The following is an 8,171-nucleotide window of genomic DNA, read 5'->3' as shown; positions in this document are numbered from 1 at the left end:
TTTTCTATTTCATGCCAGTGTACATTTAGGTCAACTGAGCTCTTGTTACAAGTAAGCAGTGATTTCAGAGGGGGTGGGGGTTGAACCTTGCAGTACAATTGAGCTAATTTGGGTTTCCGATCAATTTTTGAATTCCTCAGAATTTTATAAAGACAGCAAAGGGCGTATGACGTCAGAGTGGAGGGTTAGGAGGGAATCTGCCACCCTTGAATGACTATCACATGATAACATCATCAGATATCTGGCAACAATGCAGATTACATTAAGACACAGGTAGGCCCACTGCTGTCTGTGGACGATTATCTGTCTACGTGTTCGCCTGAGCCATTCCTTACGATCTAAAGCTCGGTAATTTTGCACTTACTTGTTACCGATATTATAATAATATTATTTAAATTGTCTTCTGGGACATTTCCCTTCCTTGGTGTATTGTGGTATGGTATGAAAGCATTCTTCTAAACATCGCAGGATTAAAGCCTTGTTGATCGTGGTCTCCTAGCAGCCCATAGATTACAGTCATAACGTATTTCTAAAATAAACTGAGAATGAGTGTTATGCTTTATCATATTTGTTGTTGTTGAAGTCGCGCGGGATTAGCCGAGCGGTCTATGGCGCTGCAGTCATGCACTGTGCGGCTGCTCCCGCCGGAGGTTCGGGCATGGGTGTGTGTTGGCTCTGAGCACTATGGGACTTAACATCTGAGGTCATCAGTCGCCTAGAACTTAGAACTACTTAAACCTAACTAACCTAAGGACATCACACACATCCATGCCCGAGGCATGATTCGAACCTGCGACCGTAGCAGTCGCGCGGTTCCGGACTGAAGCGCCTAGAACCGCTCGGCCACCGCGGCTGGCATGGGTGTGCGTGTTTGTCCTTAGGATAGTTTAGGATAAGTAGTGTGTAAGCTTAGGGCCTGATGACCTTAGCAGTTAAGTCCCATAAGCTTTCACACACATTTGAACATTTTGTTGTTGAAATTATGGGCGGTTTACATCTGATAGGAAGAAGACAGATCAACGTAAATATGTTGTTCCAATGACCATAAATTGTAGATTACTTGGAAAAGGGAGAATCTACAGCTAAGTTGTCTAAAATTAAGAATAGGAATACAAACTGTGAGAGACTTGAAGAAAAATAAAGAAAAGCTGTTAAAAGTGATTGGAAAACTACTCTGATCTACCGTTAACGCAGAAAAGGTCACAAGATAGATCCAGATAACTACTGAGGCAATCGGTTACAAAGTATTCCCTCATGTTCTGATCCCCACATTAAAGGATAGGTTGAATGGAAGATTAGTAAATAACATACAGAGCGATTTGTGTAGAACAGAACTCACGATAATACTATAACATGACCAATCATTTCGCACAGAGTGATCAGGTTTGTAGATTTTTTTTTTTTTTTAAGGTAAAAGAAAATGACTCAGTCATGGACTGCGCGGCTGGTCCCGGCGGAGGTTCGAGTCCTCCCTCGGGCATGGATGTGTGTGTTTGTCCTTAGGATAATTTAGGTTAAGTAGTGTGTCAGCTTATGGACTGATGACCTTAGCAGTTAAATCCCATAAGATTTCACACAGATTTGATCTGAAAATGACTCGGTTGGTTGCACCACCATGTTCAGTGTGCTACACGATAAAAAGCACAATCTCTGAAGTTAAATTCATGGGAAAGATCTCCGAGCCTTATGAAATAAAACAAAGAGCATAAGGCAAGGTGTTGAGTAATTATCAATCATTTCATCTCTCATTAGATACGATAATCAAAATAAGGTAGAAAGAAATACGTGGAATAAACATGGGAACAAAATGCAGAATACTCAGTGCCTAATGTCTTGCCTTCATCGACGACCCAACAATAACTTCCAGGACTGTTGCTGAAGTCAGAAACTTCCTAGGAAAGTGTTCAAACTATGTTACGAAAAGGTACAGCACATGAACTCTAAACACGCAGAAGTAGGATCCCTCGTGAAGATATGCGAGTACGTATCCCAGGGTCGGGACTTCAAGCACTTGAGTGAAATTATTACAAACACAGTCAATGACAAAGTGAGAAATATACAGTGTCAGTACACAGTCGGTAATATTCACAATAAAAAATCCTTCTTCACTAAAGCCAAAATATCTTGAAGCCAAACATCTATTCTCACAGAAGCTGTCTAAGCAGCTGAAACATCATCGTTAAGCATGCATGTCAATAACGTAGAGATTATGGAACGGCAAATATCGCGCAAAATATTCGGAGGCAATTCTGAAAACGGTTCCTGTATGCTAAAATGTTCAGAAGAGTTTTATTCCGTAGTGGAACCATTTAGTTTCTTTCTGCGGAAAATATCCCTGAAATTTTATCGACATATAGCACGAATGGACAAAATACGATCAATTGCGAAACTCTTCCACCTCATAAAAGACACCCCAAAAACAAAAATGCGGCTATCCGACATCCAGAAGGATCTAAAGGAAGAACATTGATATGTGAAACTTAAGAACGATATAGATAAAGTTACATAACATAATAATAGTTCAGTGGAAACGAACGAAAGTGCTGGAGCGTGTTGCCAGAGGTCTCCCATTTGTGCAGAGAAAGTTAGACGTCAGCTGGCACTAGGTACGTCATTACAGTGTGACATGAGGATGGCAACACGAGGAGGTTGTAAAAACGAGAAAAGCAGTGTGTGTGTCCAGAAAGGGGTAGTTACAGTGCACTGCGGTGGAGTTCTTCAGCACGACATGGCCGGGAGACGACATATGGATGACTTTACACGGGGAAGAGTCATCGGGAAACTGGAAGGAGGACGAAGTGTGACAAATGTAGCCCAGGAATTTAGTGCTGCTCTCGGCATTGTTTCACGTGCATGGCGAGCATTCTGAGCCATACGCACTGCCGCCCGTAAGAGTGTAGGTGCTCGCCCACGGTGAATTACAGCAGCAGACGACGGTTACGTCGTGTAACAGACAACAGGCAACAGTTTAACTCACGTTAACTAGCCGGTAAAACTGCAACCACGTTTAACGGCACTGTAAGGCACGCGATCTCCGTATTGGGACGGCAATTGCATTGGAATGGTTTCTTTGCCCGAAGACCCGTTGACATCCACACATCGGTAGCACCATTTACAATGGTTCCAAGAGCACCGGAACTGTATCAACGGGAGGTGTGGTAGCGTATTCCTCTCCGATTAGAGCTTCTTTAATCTGTGTAGTGATCCTGAACGTATTCATAATGCGAAAGATGGGAACACATAATGCACCCAGCAACATTGCCAAACATGACCGTTTTGGTGCTTGCGATGTTATGGTGTGGGGAGGCACAATGTTGCATGGGCGTACGGACCTCCAAACCTTTTAACATGGAACACTCACCGATCAACGTTATTGTCACATTGTACTCCTTCCTCATGTACGTCTTTTAAGTGGAGCATTCGGCCCTGACTATTTTCGTAAATGACAATGCGCGACCGCACCGAACGGCATAGGTGGAGGAGCTCTCGGAACGACAAGATATTCGACGGTTGGACTGGCCTGCCTTTAATCCCTTCTCAATTACATTACATTAATACCTGTTCCATAGACCATGAATACGACATTTCCTAATGATGTGGAACGTGTCAGTTTACCATAAATTTTCATATATATATTATCGAGCATGTGTAGGAAGCGCTTGGAAGACAATTGCAGTCCGTCCACTCACACCAACGACAATCCATCAGATATCAAGCGCTCTACCAAAATAACTCCTTACCGACACTGTGGTCTGTATGGCAGCACGTTGCAAAGCATGCACTGCCGTCATTTGTGGTCATACGGTCTGTTAAGGACGAAGCCTAGCCTTTTGTAATGTCCAGGGGACTATAACGAACTGTGGTGACTTCAGTATAATTGTTGTGTTTCAATAAAATTGTCGTTTCTGTTCGCCGCATTGCGTATTTCTTTCAGTTACCTTCTGTAATGTACAGCAGCAGTTCTTTTTTATGTATAATCCAAGTTCCATCGAGCTGTGTTACTTGGCAGTAATACATCATGCGAAAGTAACTTTTATCCTTACATTTTGCATACAAGTGAAGCTGTTTAACCACTGACAACTACACAGATGACATACTTACTGGAGATCGTCACTCACGAGATCACGTTGACAGCCTTTGATTTTTTTTTATTTTTTTTTTATAGCTTCCTAACACTGCATGTAATTTACAACTGCGGTGTATTAATGCCATGAAGGTATTCCCCTTCCATAATATTTGGACTATCAATGAACAAACAACGCAATAACTCCAGAACGAGATTTTCACTCTGCAGCGGAGTGTGCGCCGATATGAAACTTCTTGGCAGTTTAAAACTGTGTGCCGGACCGAGACTCGAACTCGGGACCTTTGCCTTTCGAGGGCAAGTGCTCTACCATCTGAGCTACCCAAGCACGACTCACGCCCCGTCCTCACAGCTTTACTTCCGCCAGTACCTCGTCTCCTACTTTCCAAACTTCACAGAAGGTCTCCTGTGAACCTTGCAGAACAAGCACTCCTGGAAGAAACGATGCAGTTTGGAAAGTAGGAGACGAGGTATTAGGTCTTCAGACATTTAAATGTCTGAAGATGGCCTTATAAGCCGAAAACCGGTTTACAATAAAAGTAATATTGTAGAACAAAAGCGAACTGGTGATTTCATTTAGTATCGCAACTTTCTTGCACAGCATATGATTCCTGTTTTGGAAGAGCGCAACTTCGAGGGGACCACTGTTTTCGTGCAAGATGGAGCAACATCTCACGTCGCACGCCCAGTGAAGATTCTGCTTAATGCAACCTTCCACGAACGTGTTATTTCCAGAAGTGTTCCAGATGCATGGCCTGCAAGATCACCTGGTCTGAACCCATGTGACTTTGAATCTAGGGATAGCTAAAAGAACTACTTTACCAGGGACATGATCGGTCTCTACCTGATCTGAAGACCAGTACACAGGAACACATTGCTCTGATTCCACCGGAATTGCTGCGATCAACTGTTGATCACGTCGTTTTACGGATATGGAATCTAGTCGATGATTTCGGTGTTCATGTTCAACGGCGTGTGTAAGCGGCGGTTAATAATAAAACATTACACCTTTCTCACTTGTCTGACTTTATTAGCCCACGTTTCGTTCCTAATCTATTCTAATGCCCTCCGTGTCTCGTTGCCCTCTAGTTTGCATTTAGGACTGCTCGTTTCTGTCCAGTGTACTGTTTTCCGACAGTTTTAGTTGTACGTTAACAGTGATACACAGCCCTACTATGGATAGATTTACTGATGAAGAGCTGGCACATCGTGTGTGGGTTCACTGTATACAGTGGCAGGGTGGCATCACAACGCTATGCCGAGCTGTTCTCGCACTGAGGACAGCCGCATCACAGTGAACGTATTTCGTCTGGGGACTGGAGCATACTGTGTGCTGTGCGTTTTGGTTGTTGCATATTACAGACCTCTTTACTGTTGCTAAAATATATTACCAGAAACGAGGGTGAATAAATCATAATTGCATTATTACTCTCTAACGAGCCACCGTAGGCCGTGGGTCCCTTACACCAAAATACTCAGGAGGTATCCCTGAAAGATTTTGGGTGGAGATCTGGTTCACCCTATATAAAGAAACCTTTAACGATATCCGACCTCGTGAACCATCCTAACGCAACACAAGTGTGGATGCGTCCTTCATTGTAGAAAGGACGGTACAACGCAGATGGGACTGCCCTTTTGCGCAGCCTAATGCGTAAGAATACTAGAATGAGTTGCTAACGTTTAAAGTCTCGAAATGTTCATGACTGGAGCAAGTGCCTCGAAGTTCCCTCAAACTCGTGACATATCTTAATTCGGGTGAAAACGTGCAACAAAATTAGTAACCATTTCATTTGCTGTAGTCAGTTCACAGAGCATGGGCTCTGCGGAAGGCAGATTGTATACAGCAGGTTGTGCTCCCACCCGCTACTACTCAGAACAAAGGTTAAATGAGCAGATACGACACTGACTATAATAGTGGGTAGACTCAAAGAATGATTTCGGTAGCAAATAATATATTAGAGAGTTTACATTAATATCAGCTATTATTCAAAATGAAGATGGAAATTCGTGGACCAGAGGAACAAATGTCCATAGTCGGACCATGTGTTTGTACAAATACCATTCGTTCACAAAAGCAGAAAAGAGACTTATAATCGAGTACTTTTATATCACCTAATACCATTAAATGTGTTGGAAAGTTTTGTGAAATTCGACCAATATCCACGGATGTATCCAAGGGACATGTGGCCTGTAGTTTAAGAAGTGTCATGATGATCTCTTCGTTGGCAAAATGCTCCAGGCAAGTCCCCCATTCGGACCTCTGGCAGGGGATTGCGAACTGGAAATGACTATGGGGAAAAGAGTGAATAACGAACGAAGGAGTAAAGTTCTTCGAGTCAACGTGGAATGTCAGAAGTTTTAAAGTAGTATGGAAGCTAACAAATCTGGAAAGGAATATGCAGGGACTCAATTTAGATACAATGGGCTTCAGTGAAGCGAAATGGAAAAAAGACAAGGATTTCTCATCAGACGGCAGCAGAAAATAGTAAAAAGGGAGCAGGATTCGTTATGAGTAGGAAGGTAGGGAAGAGAGTGTGTTACTGTGAACAGTTCAGTGATAGGGTTGGTCTCGTCAGAATCGACAGCAAACCAACACAGACAACGATATATCAGACATACATGCCGATGTCGCAGGCAGAAGATGAAGAGATAAAGGTATATGACGATTCGGTACGTAAGGGGAGATGAAAATCTAATAGTTATGGGGGACTGGAATGTAGTTGTAGGGGAAGGAGTAGAATGAAGGGTTTCGGGAGAAGAATGAGAGAGGTGAAAAACAAATTGTGTTCTGCAAATCAGTTTCAGCTAGTAATAGCGAAACCAATGTTCAAGAATTAGAGGAGGATCAGATATACTCGCAAAAGGCCGCGGAATACGGGAAGATTCCAGTTGTTTTACTTCTTGAACAGGAAGAACTTCCGAAATTAAGTAATGGATTGTAAGGCATACTCAGAAGCCGATACAGTCTCAGATCACACTTTAATTACGAAGCAAAGTAGGATGAAGTTGAAGAGACTGGTCAGAAAGAATCAATTCGAAGAGAAGTGAGATATGTTACGCACTAAGGGATTAAGGGGTATGCTTAAAGTTCTCTGAGACTGTAAAAGAGGAATGGACATCTCTAAAAAGGCAATCAAAAAAGTAGTAAATAAAAACGTTTGGACAACTAGGGTGACTGTGAAGAAACTACAGGTAGCATAAGAAACACAGTAGCTGATCAACGAAAGAAGGAAGTACACAAATATTTATGGAAATTCAGGAACACAGACATGCAAGTCAGTTGAGTATGAAACAAATAGGAAGTGCAGGGAAGCTGAGGCGACATGGCTGCAGGAAAAAATGTGAATTAATCGAAAAAAAACTGTCTGTCAGAAGGACTGACTCAGTTTATAGAAAAGTGAAAACAACCTTACTCTGACGTGAAAGGGCTCGCACAGGAGAAGAATTCGTGGCGGGCCGCATCAGACCAGTCTGAGTAATCTAAAAAAAAATTAAAGAAAAAAATCCACGGATGACTTATGAAAGACCGATAATGATTCTTGCACGTTGCATACTCGGACAAAGCCTCGATCGGAACAAAGAACCCTATTATTACGTGCATGGGTTCACAACTGCTGCTGAAAAGCCATATATAAAGTAATCACACAAACGCAGTGCAAGAATGCAACGTTATCGTCAAAATTTCTGGAAGTTGCAGTTGGGAGATGTCCAAATCAACTCGTCTAACATTTTGCTAAGTCAACGGCGTGCAGCGTGATGTAAACAACATCACCAGCTGCGAGTGTAGCGAGGAAGAAATAAACAGTTATTGTCCTTTTCCCACGTACACGAGAGCCAAATGAACTCGAATCTAACCACCTAGCGACCTGATTGGTTGACAAGGCACTGTCTTCAAAGTATTGTTTGCAGATACGCTCCATAACTAAAGAGAAGACTGTGCTAGGAGACGGAAGCAAGTACAAAATATTCTTTGCAGCAAGGAAGTGACTCACAACTTGTGGAGTGATACATAATATGAAAGATGTTATTAATAATCAGCTTTCAGCCTTCAAGCACACTGCAACTCAAAACATCATAGGCCCTTAAA

At 42.5% G+C, this 8,171-nt stretch overlaps 1 non-coding gene across 1 annotated transcript; it reads right to left on the bottom strand.

The window, feature by feature from the left end:
* Window positions 1-4,338: 4,338 nt before the first annotated feature.
* Window positions 4,339-4,413, bottom strand: Trnas-cga. Its single transcript has one exon. It is a non-coding gene; the product is annotated as a tRNA-Ser (tRNA).
* Between the last annotated feature and the right edge of the window lie 3,758 nt (window positions 4,414-8,171).

Source organism: Schistocerca americana, chromosome 8, assembly GCF_021461395.2.
Source record: "Schistocerca americana isolate TAMUIC-IGC-003095 chromosome 8, iqSchAmer2.1, whole genome shotgun sequence".
NCBI classification, from domain to species: Eukaryota; Metazoa; Arthropoda; class Insecta; order Orthoptera; family Acrididae; genus Schistocerca; species Schistocerca americana.
Note: the sequence above shows the minus strand (reverse complement) of the source record. Positions and strands in the feature narration are given on the sequence as shown.